This window comes from Myodes glareolus, chromosome 4 (assembly GCF_982192425.1).
Source record: "Myodes glareolus chromosome 4, mMyoGla1.1, whole genome shotgun sequence".
Taxonomy (NCBI): domain Eukaryota; kingdom Metazoa; phylum Chordata; class Mammalia; order Rodentia; family Cricetidae; genus Myodes; species Myodes glareolus.
Genome location: NC_142029.1, coordinates 48912651 through 48922586, shown reverse-complemented (window position 1 = coordinate 48922586; position 9936 = coordinate 48912651).

Sequence of the window (9936 nt, the reverse complement as noted above, 5' to 3'; positions counted from 1 at the left end):
ACGTTTTGAGCTAAGGAGCCTTGTCAGGATTCCTCTGAAGGAGAAAACGGAATTTATCCATTTATCCAACATAACAGCAGGCCTGGCACCATGGACTCCGGGTTATCTCCACTTGTATCCATTGTATCATTGCCCTGACAAATGATGTCGTTTTTTTTTTCTTCCTATTTTACAAATGGGGAAACTGAGCCCTTAGGAATAGAAGACACTAGTTTTCCCCACAGGCAGTCTGAGCATTTTTTTTTTTCAAGACAGGCTTTCTCTGTGTAGTCCTGGCTGTCCTGGAACTCTCTCTGTAGACCAGGCTGGCCTCAAAGTCACAGAGATCTACCTGCCTCTGCCTCCCAAGTGCTGAGATTAAAGGCATGCATCACCCTTGCAGGGTTACTGTAACATTAAGATTGCCTCTAAGGCAATTCTATTTTTATCACCTCCCGTGTAACCCAGGCTGTCCTGGAATTTGTAATCTTCCTGCTTCAGCCTCCTGAACCTTCTTCCCCTGAACATCTTTGGTCAGACTCTGTCTTTCAGGTTCCAAAGGAACAGATTCCAGGAGTTTGTTTAAAAATAAAAAAAGGTTTGGTCTAGTGCAGCGGTCCTCAACCTGTGGACTGTGACCCTTTAGGAGGGTCAAATGACCCTTTGAAGGAGCTCACCTAAGACCATCACAAAACATAGATATTTTCATTATGACTCATAACAGTGGCAAAATTACAGTTAAGAAGTAGCATCCATTGGAGGAGGGATCCTTCATCTGGCGATGGATGGCGATACAGTCGGAGACCCACATTGGAGCACCAGACTCAGCCCCCCAACGTCCAAATGTGGAGCAGAAGGAGGAAGAAAATGAAAAAAAGAAATAATGTCTGCGAGGGATGCTATCACCCACTGATACCAGGGGACGGATCTAATGAGAGTTTACCAAGGCCAACTGGGCTGCGACTGAACGAGGACGTGATCCAACCAGTTTCTCTGAATGTGGCCGGATTCTCTGAATGTGGCTGGCCCGGAGTCTTTCTGAAAAGCCATTGACAATGACACTGGGACATGTTTCCTCTGCATATACTGGATTTTGGGGATCCAGTCTGCTTGGATACTCACCTTCCTGGACCTGGAGGGAGGGGGGAGGAACTTGAACTTCCCACAGGGCAGGAAACCCTGACTGCCTTTAGGGACAAAGAGGGAGGAGGAGAGGGAGGGGGGGGAGTGGGAGGGTGTTGGGAAGAGGGGCGTAAATGGAAACTTTTATAATTTAATAAAATTACTTTAAAAAAAAAGAAGTAGCAATGAAAATAATTTTATTTATTAATATTATTTAATCTAACTAATTATTTAATTATTAATTATTTAATTAATATTAATAAGATTATTTAATAATATTATTTATTAATTATGTGATTATATTATATAATTATAAATTAATTGTATTGATTTATTTTTATTAATTATATAGTACTTACTATATAAAAGGGTCACAGAATTAGGAAGGTTGAGAACCACTGGTTTAGTGTGTCTGACCAGTTCTCAGAAGTCTTTTTAAGGAACCTCAGGACTAAGGATGTAACTCAGTGAGTATGGCCCAACATGCATGAGGATCTAGGTTCAGTGTCTAGTATTGTCAGAAACACACACACACACACACACACACACACACACACACACAACCAAACCAGGAGTCACCAGACAAAGGCATGTCTCTCAGCAGGTCTGGGCAGCAGATGGACATGGAATCTACACAGAACTCACTTATCAGTTCTGACAGGTCCTGGGACACGGCTCCAAGAACAGACACCAAGCAAAGGGCTCCCATTTTAGGACTTCTGACTTGATGATTCTGTGAGGAAAATATGCAGTTAAAACCATGATTCAATTTTGAATTTTGAGCTCTTTCCAAGCCAGCAGCTTCAGTGACCTACAGCTCCTGTCAGCCGAGAGATACTGAAGGGAAGCAGCTGACGTTCTGACGCAAACTGTATGAGGCAGATTGCGTGAGCTGTTTTGGTCTTTATTATGTAATGGATTTTATGTCAACTGGTCTTGCCCAACTGTCAGCTAATGTGGGTCTTCTGAACACATTTCCAGTAGGCTGGACTGAACTGTGATGGTTGGTCAGTTGGGTATAAAGTAAAATGCACTATTAACTTATAGTGTTTTCAATCATGGAAGTTGAAGCGCACTTGTATTTTATTTTACACACACACATATACATCCAAGCACATGTATAAATGCACTTTCAAGTGTGGGCACATGTGTGTGCAGCTGTGTCATGCAAGCAAATGTGCACATGCATATGGAGGACCAAAGTTGCCTCGAGGTGTCTTTCTTGATCAATCTGCTTTATTTATTGATCAGATTCTTGCCCTCCAGCTTGCTATGGTTGATCTCCTGTGAATCAACCTCTTGATTGCCTCCTGGCACCTCTTGAATGCTGCCATTACACAGAAGGCACCATACTGTCTGAGTTTTGGTGGGTTCTGGGAATCCGAACCCTGGTCCTCACACTTGTGCCATCCTTGCAGCTCCTGCACGTGTACGGGTAAAGCAGATGCCTTTCTGGAAGCAAGCTCTGCTTTGAGGACAGTGTCTTTGGAGCGAAGCTGCATGGTTACTCTTTGTAAATCCTTGGTCTGAAGGCAATGTCTTCTGTTGCGGACACCCTCCTACTCTGCAGTTGTGCAGGACTGCCTCATTCCTCTGTCATCTCGGCCTCCCAAAGGGAAGCAGGATTTAAGGACTCTGAATACTGAACTGGCCTAGGGCTGGCCTCGTGACTTAATGATTACAGATCATCCAGAGAGTAGAGGCCCTGAGGTAGCGAGAGTAGAGGGCACTGACTTGGTCACTTGGAGACCAACGTGTAGTTCTAATCCTCCCACAAATCCCCCATGTCACCTGAGCAAATGACTTGCTTTCTAAGAGCCTCAGTTTCCTCATCTACAAAATGAGTAAGTGTCCTTGTCTCCCAGCAGGGTTAAATATAGTCAGCAAGAAAAATGTTGTTGCACAGCCCCAAGCGTGATACTGGAATGGTAATTGAAAGCCCAGTGCCCTCTGTGTCCTGAGCTCATGGGCCCTGCTTTGAGAGTGAGGTTGTCTGCCCTACTAGAGACAGCTGGCTGCTGCCTTTGCACCATGAGGCGTTTTCTTCATGGATCTTGGCTTCAGTGCCTCTGCAGTGGCTACGCTGAAGGCTGGGACTGGTGGCAGAGCCTTTGGGGACAGGCACTCAGTAGAATCTACAGGTCCCTTTCTTCAGGTTATCTGGTCGAACACATTCTTAGTACTGCTGGGAAGGGCTTTACATCTGAAATTAAGTCCAAGACAATTGACTTTAAAACAGGGTCATCTTGGGATTCCTGTAATCACAAGGCCCTCAAAGGCAGAATGTTGTGGGGAATCCAGCAGAGAAGACTGCTTGGACATCAGTTTAAGCCAATAGAAAGTCTTTATTAGCCAGTTGGCTTCTACACGGGGTATTCGGGATCCCAGTGAAGCCCCAAGCCTTTCTCAGGGTGAACTTTTAGGCACAAAAACCATATTCTGGGTTGACATACTTAACCAGAAGAGTTAGCCCGAAGTAGAGCTACAGCAGCCAAAAAGCAAGATTTAGAGACTTCCCCAGAATTGTGGACTTTAATGGATTAGCTTTTTGTTTTCATTTTGGCAGGTGGAGCTTACTGTCTCCATGCTGAGTTTTATGGTACTTTCATCATAGTGTCAGTTGTGCTAAGTCTTGGAACCTACTAAGGGCTGGGGTGCTCTTCCAGGAAGAGGAACAGAGGTGAAGTAAAAAATTAGGTAAGAGGAAGTCAGAAGAGGAGGAAAAATGGAGCAGAGAGGAGAGGTTGGGGACGTAACTCAGTTGGTAGAGTATTTGCCCAACACGTGCTAAACCCTGGGTTTAGTCCCTAGCACTAGTCAGGTGGTTGTAACACATGACTTTAATCCCAGCACTTAGGAGGCAGAGGCAGAGACATATGGACCTTGAGTACGAGACCAGCCTGGTCTACAGACCAAGTTCCAAGATGGCCAGGGCTACACAAAGAAACTCTGCCTTGAAAGACAAAACAAAAAACCCAAAACCGAACAAGCAAAATCCCTAGTACCATATGAGATGGAACATGGTGGTATATACGTGTAATCTCAGCACTCAAGAGATAGAGGCAGGCGGAGATCAGAAGGACAAGGTCATCCTCGCTTATACAGACAGCTTGAGAGCCCAGCCTAGGCTACAATAGATCTATGTGAAGAAAAAAGGGAGGGGGTGACATAGGAAGTGAGCCAGACAGCTTGGGGAACCATGAAACAAACTCTTCCTGCTATGGATGTCTTTCCAGAGAGCATAAGCGAAGAAAGCAGATGGCCTTTATGGGTTGGGAATGACCTTGCTTGACTCCAGTTAGAGGCCCCGAGTTCTATGACAACCCAGCACGGAGTTCTGTCAACAATCTGAGTTTAGATGATAATTTGCCTCCAGAGCCTTGAGAAAGGAGAACTCTGGCTGGGATTTTGGTTTTGGTTGTGGAAACCTCAGGCAGAGAGACCCACAAGACCATGTGATTTCTGAACCACAGGCTGTTGGGGAATGCAAGTATGTTACTTTCAGCCTCTAGGTCTGGAGAGGGATTATATAGCAATAGGGAAGTGATACACACAGTCAAGCGCCTTCCACTGGTGACAAAGGGCTGGGCAGAGCATAAAAAGTTAGAACGGGACTGGGCAGTGGTAGCACATGGCTTTAATCCCAGCACTTGGGAGGCAGAGGTAGGTAGATCTCTGTGAGTTCGAGGCCAGCATGGTCTACAAGAGCTAGTTCCAGAACAGGCTCCAAAGCTACAGAGAAACCCTGTCTTGAAAAACAAAACAAAAAGTTAGAACAGAGAGGCCAAGACAACACCTTTTCTCCATGGTTTAGAGTCGCTGCTTCCAGGTGCCAAGGCCTCCCAGGGATGAACTTTGCAAATCTGTACTCTTTATCCTTGTACAGATGAAGTGACTGAGCCCATAGTGTCTAGGCTAAGATCACAAATGATCTGGGAGGGGAGCTTTGAATCCCTGCACGACTGAACACAGAATGCTGGGCTTAGTTAGGAAAGTACTTGCTGTGTAAGTATAAGGACCTGAGTACCTCCATAAAAACTGGGCCTTGTGGCTCAAGTTCATAATCCCATTAGTATGAAGGAAGGAACAGGCATATCCTTAGTGATTGATGGCCAACTAGCCTAGCTAAATCATTGAGCTCCACTTCCAGTGAGAGTCCCTGCCTCAAAAAACAGGGCAGATGCTACCTGAGGACAACACATAAGAATGGTAGCCAAAGTTGAACTCTGGTTTCCACATGCAACGCACGCACGCACACACACACACACACACACACACACACACACACACGAAAGTAACCTCTGCCCTGTGACAGTGGATGAAGGAAACGGGAGGCTTGCCTACTTTCCTAACCTTCTAGGCCCAGACTCCCAAGCCTCCTTTGAGCTTTGAAATTCAGGCAACTTCAGTCTCTGGGTTCTGTAGTCAACTTGCAGCAGAATGCCTTTGCTGACTAGTCTGACCACTGCCACCGGCTCCACCCACACCCATTTATCGTTTTGTGTAGGACAAATTTGCTGCCTCCCTGTCCCCCTAACTTTGCCCTATCTCAGACTGTTACCTACAGTCTTCTGGAGTCAACATCTTAGCAGACAGAGCCTGAGCCGTTTCAGCCCTGGGCTTAACCTACAGCATCTCACTATGACAATGACTGCAGTAACAAGATGGTGGCCACCATTAATGTGGAATTTGTTATTTGATGCTTGTAAAAACCCTGTCAGGTTTCTTTTAACAGTTTTGTTTCTTAAGTTAAAGATGTATGTACTTATTAAGTGTGTGTGGGTGTTTGGGTATATATGTGCCATAGTGTGTAGAAGTCAGAAGACTTTGTAGGAGTTGGTTCTCTTTCATTGTGTGGGAGCCAGAGATCAAACTCACCTATCAGCTTTGTGGCAAAAGCCTTCACTAAATGGGCCATCTTGATGTCCACCCCCCACTGTTAGTTTTTTATTAGACTATATTAAGTATATATTAATAGGTTTTATTATGAAATTTTCACACTTGTATACACTATATTTTGATCATATTTATTTCCACAATTTTTTCTTGTCTCTGTTGTGGTGTTCAAGTCTACAGAGATGTAGACTGTTATTCTTCTTAAAGATATAAGTGGGGGAAGGCCACCCATGAGGTGGCGGGTAACCTGAGGCCTTGGTGGGTCACCATGGTGGGTATGAGACTGCAGCAGGTGAGAGGCAGACAGATACATCATGCAGAGAGAGTTTGGGCATAGAATTTATTTAGTTGGTTATGGAGGGTAAAGGAAAGGGGGAAGGGGAGAAGAGAGAAGAAGAAAGAGGTGGAGAGAGACGGGGGGAGGGGAAGAGAGAAAGCAGAAGTTACTTCTTCAGGAGAGAGATGCTGGAGGAGGCAGGTGATCCACTTGTCTCAGCAGAAGGGGAGGGGTTGGGAGTGGGCGGGGCTTTTCTCTTAAAGGGACAGGGTACCCGGGTGATAGGCCAGGCCAGCAGCTTATAGCATTCAAATTTAGAGTAAATGAATTTATTCTTACTGCTAGCAGAAGGAAGTCAACCTTAGAGCCAATGCAGCATACCTTCTGGAAGTGGAGGTTAAGAGGGGCTTTAAAGGCAGACATCAGAAAGACATATTAATTACAAATATCCATGGAATTCACACCTGGACAAGAAAGTTGTTTTACTTCCTTCCACTGTCTGTCCTTCCCGGTATGTAGTAATCAAAGACCATTCCATCTGTCCCATAGTAATAGCGTAGAGAAGCACTATCCTGTACTTATCTCACCTGCAGGCCACTAGATCTCTGGGCATTCCAGAGCAGAAGGTCAGCGGCCTTTAAGGAATGCCTGGCTCCATATTATGTTTCTTTAGTCACCACAGGGAAACTTGTAAATCCTTACTCAGCTCTGAACTCTCTAGTGACTGGAATGGAGGAGTTTGTTTCTGGGCAGGCAGCAACACTGCACTATCAGGTTAGGGCTGGCTGTCACGTCCGTATAGTTCCACCCCCACAATCCCCTTCTCCTTCAGCTCGCAGTGATGACCGTTCCCCTCACATTGCCACGTCCTTTCTTTCCTTTTTTTTTTCTTTTGTGATTCACTGAGTTTAATTATAATTAGGGTTCCTTATAGGAACAATAATACTGGTTATTGGCAGGAGCCTCGGCACATAGCAGGGGTTACAGCACAGAAGTTCTCTCTCGACCTCAGCAACCATGAACTGTTTTTATAGCTTTAGGGAGGGATCAGGCCTCGTGATCCCTCTCCCCCATCCTTGACAGGATATTGTCCAGGACCTGTGGGGTGGCTGAGAGGGTAAAGTGTTTGCTCTGCAAGCCTGGTGACCAGAGGTTGATTCCTGGTACCTACTCCATAAAGGCAGAGGAGAAAACCAAAAAGGTAGAGGAGAAAACCAACTCCACAGCGTTGTCCCCTGACCTCCCCATGCATGTCCTCCGCCAGGAATAACTGTTGTTGGGCCCAGTCTTGGGATGGCACTGATCATCACAGCTGCTGAGTCCAAGAGTGCAGTGGTTCCATTACGACCAGAGGAGAGGGTTCTGTAGGACTCCATGCTTCCTCTAGGTCTTACAATCTTTCTGTCCCTTCATCCACGATGCCCCCTGAGGCATGGGGGAGGTGACACTGATGTCCGTCTAAGCTTCAGCTTTCAACAGTCAGCTATTCTCAGAGCATAGACCAGCTAGGAGTCTCTGCAGCAACCTCTGCTGTCGGGAACCAGCCTCGACAAAAATCCAATGCTGTGGAGTTATAATTACCTAAAATTACATAGACTACATATAAGTCTGTGTATACATATGTTTGTATAGTTGAAATAAAAATTCCCCATTTGGGCTGACAATGCTCCCTCTAAAAGCCAGAGATTGTCTAACAAATACCCCAGTAACAGGCATGAGGAACCTCTTTTTGAGTTGTCAGTCACGGTTATTCAATCAAGAGAATCTCAAAACGTTATACACCATTGCTGATACCCGTGGTTACCTCCCAGAGCTTGAAGGCAAACCCTCTAGCTGAAGACACCATCTTCTTCATACCCAAGACTCAGAAGAGCTGATGAGTCGGACTTGAAAGCCTCCTGCCCGAAGAGTCGCTTTCATTAGCCACACAAGCTTTCTAGAAAGGGAAGCAACCGATAGCCCCATCCAGCTGTGATGCCTATGAATTACAGCAATGACCAGCCTGTCACAATGTCCCAGAGGGTACAGTAGTGGCCCTTTGAAATAACCTGGCGTGACTGAGGAGACACAGAACACCAGCAAACCTGCTTAGGAGTTTATTAGAGGGGAGTGTGTGTACAGGCCTAGGAATCAGTGTGCAGAGAGAGAGCGAGAGATGCTGCATTCAACTTTTAAAAGCTGTCTAGCACATGCGCACAGGGGGTTGACGTGACTACGACATGACGCAGATGACGGGTGACTCACGCATGCGCGCAAGGGTTTAGCTGAATCATACATGGATGTAACCACGTGTGCAAGCGTGTGGGTCACATGGAGCCCTTTGTACCCGAGGGACTGTCTGCACGTGCCTGCCTTTAGAACCTGGAAGTGCAGCCTTATCTGTAGCTGAATAATTATGCTCACACCTTTGTGGTAACCAACAGCTCTTTAACTGGACTTAAGGCCTGCTTAAGAAGAAGGAAATCATGCCTGGTATTGGAAATATAGCCAACTATCCTAGCCCAGGGAAGTTATGGATCTTGAAGGAAAACATCATCATCGGCTTATTAAACCAACGTAATACCTAGTTCCATTCTAAATATTTGTCCTTATAGCCACAGATAAGGGTAGGTCTCACCCCACCAATCAAAGAACCATCTTTTTGCCATAGACAGAGACAACTGTAGACAACCACAACAGAAAAAGTGACTGTGCAGTGCGCAGTCCCAGCTGATAGATCTGCAACACAATCCCTGCCCCTAAGCTCAGAGATCATAGAGGAAGGGAGGTGGAATGGTTATAAGAGTCAGAGGGACAGCAAGTTTCCTGTGAGATTGTGTCTCCTAGAATGACAGAGAAACCACACCCATTGCAGTCTCAGCAACATGGCTGCCTAAACAAGACCTGAACAAGGATAGCACCAACAGACATACTGACATGGAAGACGGAAATTTCATGAAGTCTCAACTCTATAAACAAAAGCTACAGGGAAATAAGGAATACTGAAAGTGAGAGAGATGGTCTCCACCAGGGAAGAGACCCCTCACCCAGCCCAGTTGGTTATCCATTGCTAAGTAGTCAGCCTTGAAGTCAGAATATACAAGTTGCAATGGTCTATCCTGTCTCTTTAAGAGACAAGTCACCTCCCTACACCCCCATCTGCTGAGGCAAGCTGATTTTCAGCTTCCAAGGCAAGCTGATCTTCAATCAACTTCCAGCCTGAGTTCCTCCCTTTTCTGTCTCCCTCTCAAAGAGGCAGCTTCCATCTCTCCTTTCTCTCTCTCTCTCTCTCTCTCTCTCTCTCTCTCTCTCTCTCTCTCTCTGCCTTTCTGCTCTTCTCCCCTTCTCTGTTCCCCCTCCATAACCCACTAAATAAATATCCAGCCTCACTCTGCATGGCGTGCCTATCCATGCCTCTGTCTCTTCTGGTCCCTGCTTGGGACCAGCCGACTTCGGAAACCTACCGCATGGGAACTGGTCGTCCCTGCCTGGGACTGGCTGCTCTCGGGACCCACTGTTCACTGCCTGCTGCCACATGGCCCACTGCAGCTGCTTGGGGACCTGCGCCAGGACTGGCTGCTCTTGGGACCCGCTGCCCACTGCCACCTCTTGACCTGTAGTGTTTCTGCCGCTGCAGCCACTTGGGGATCTGCAGCATTTTTTTAAATTAATCCATTTCAACT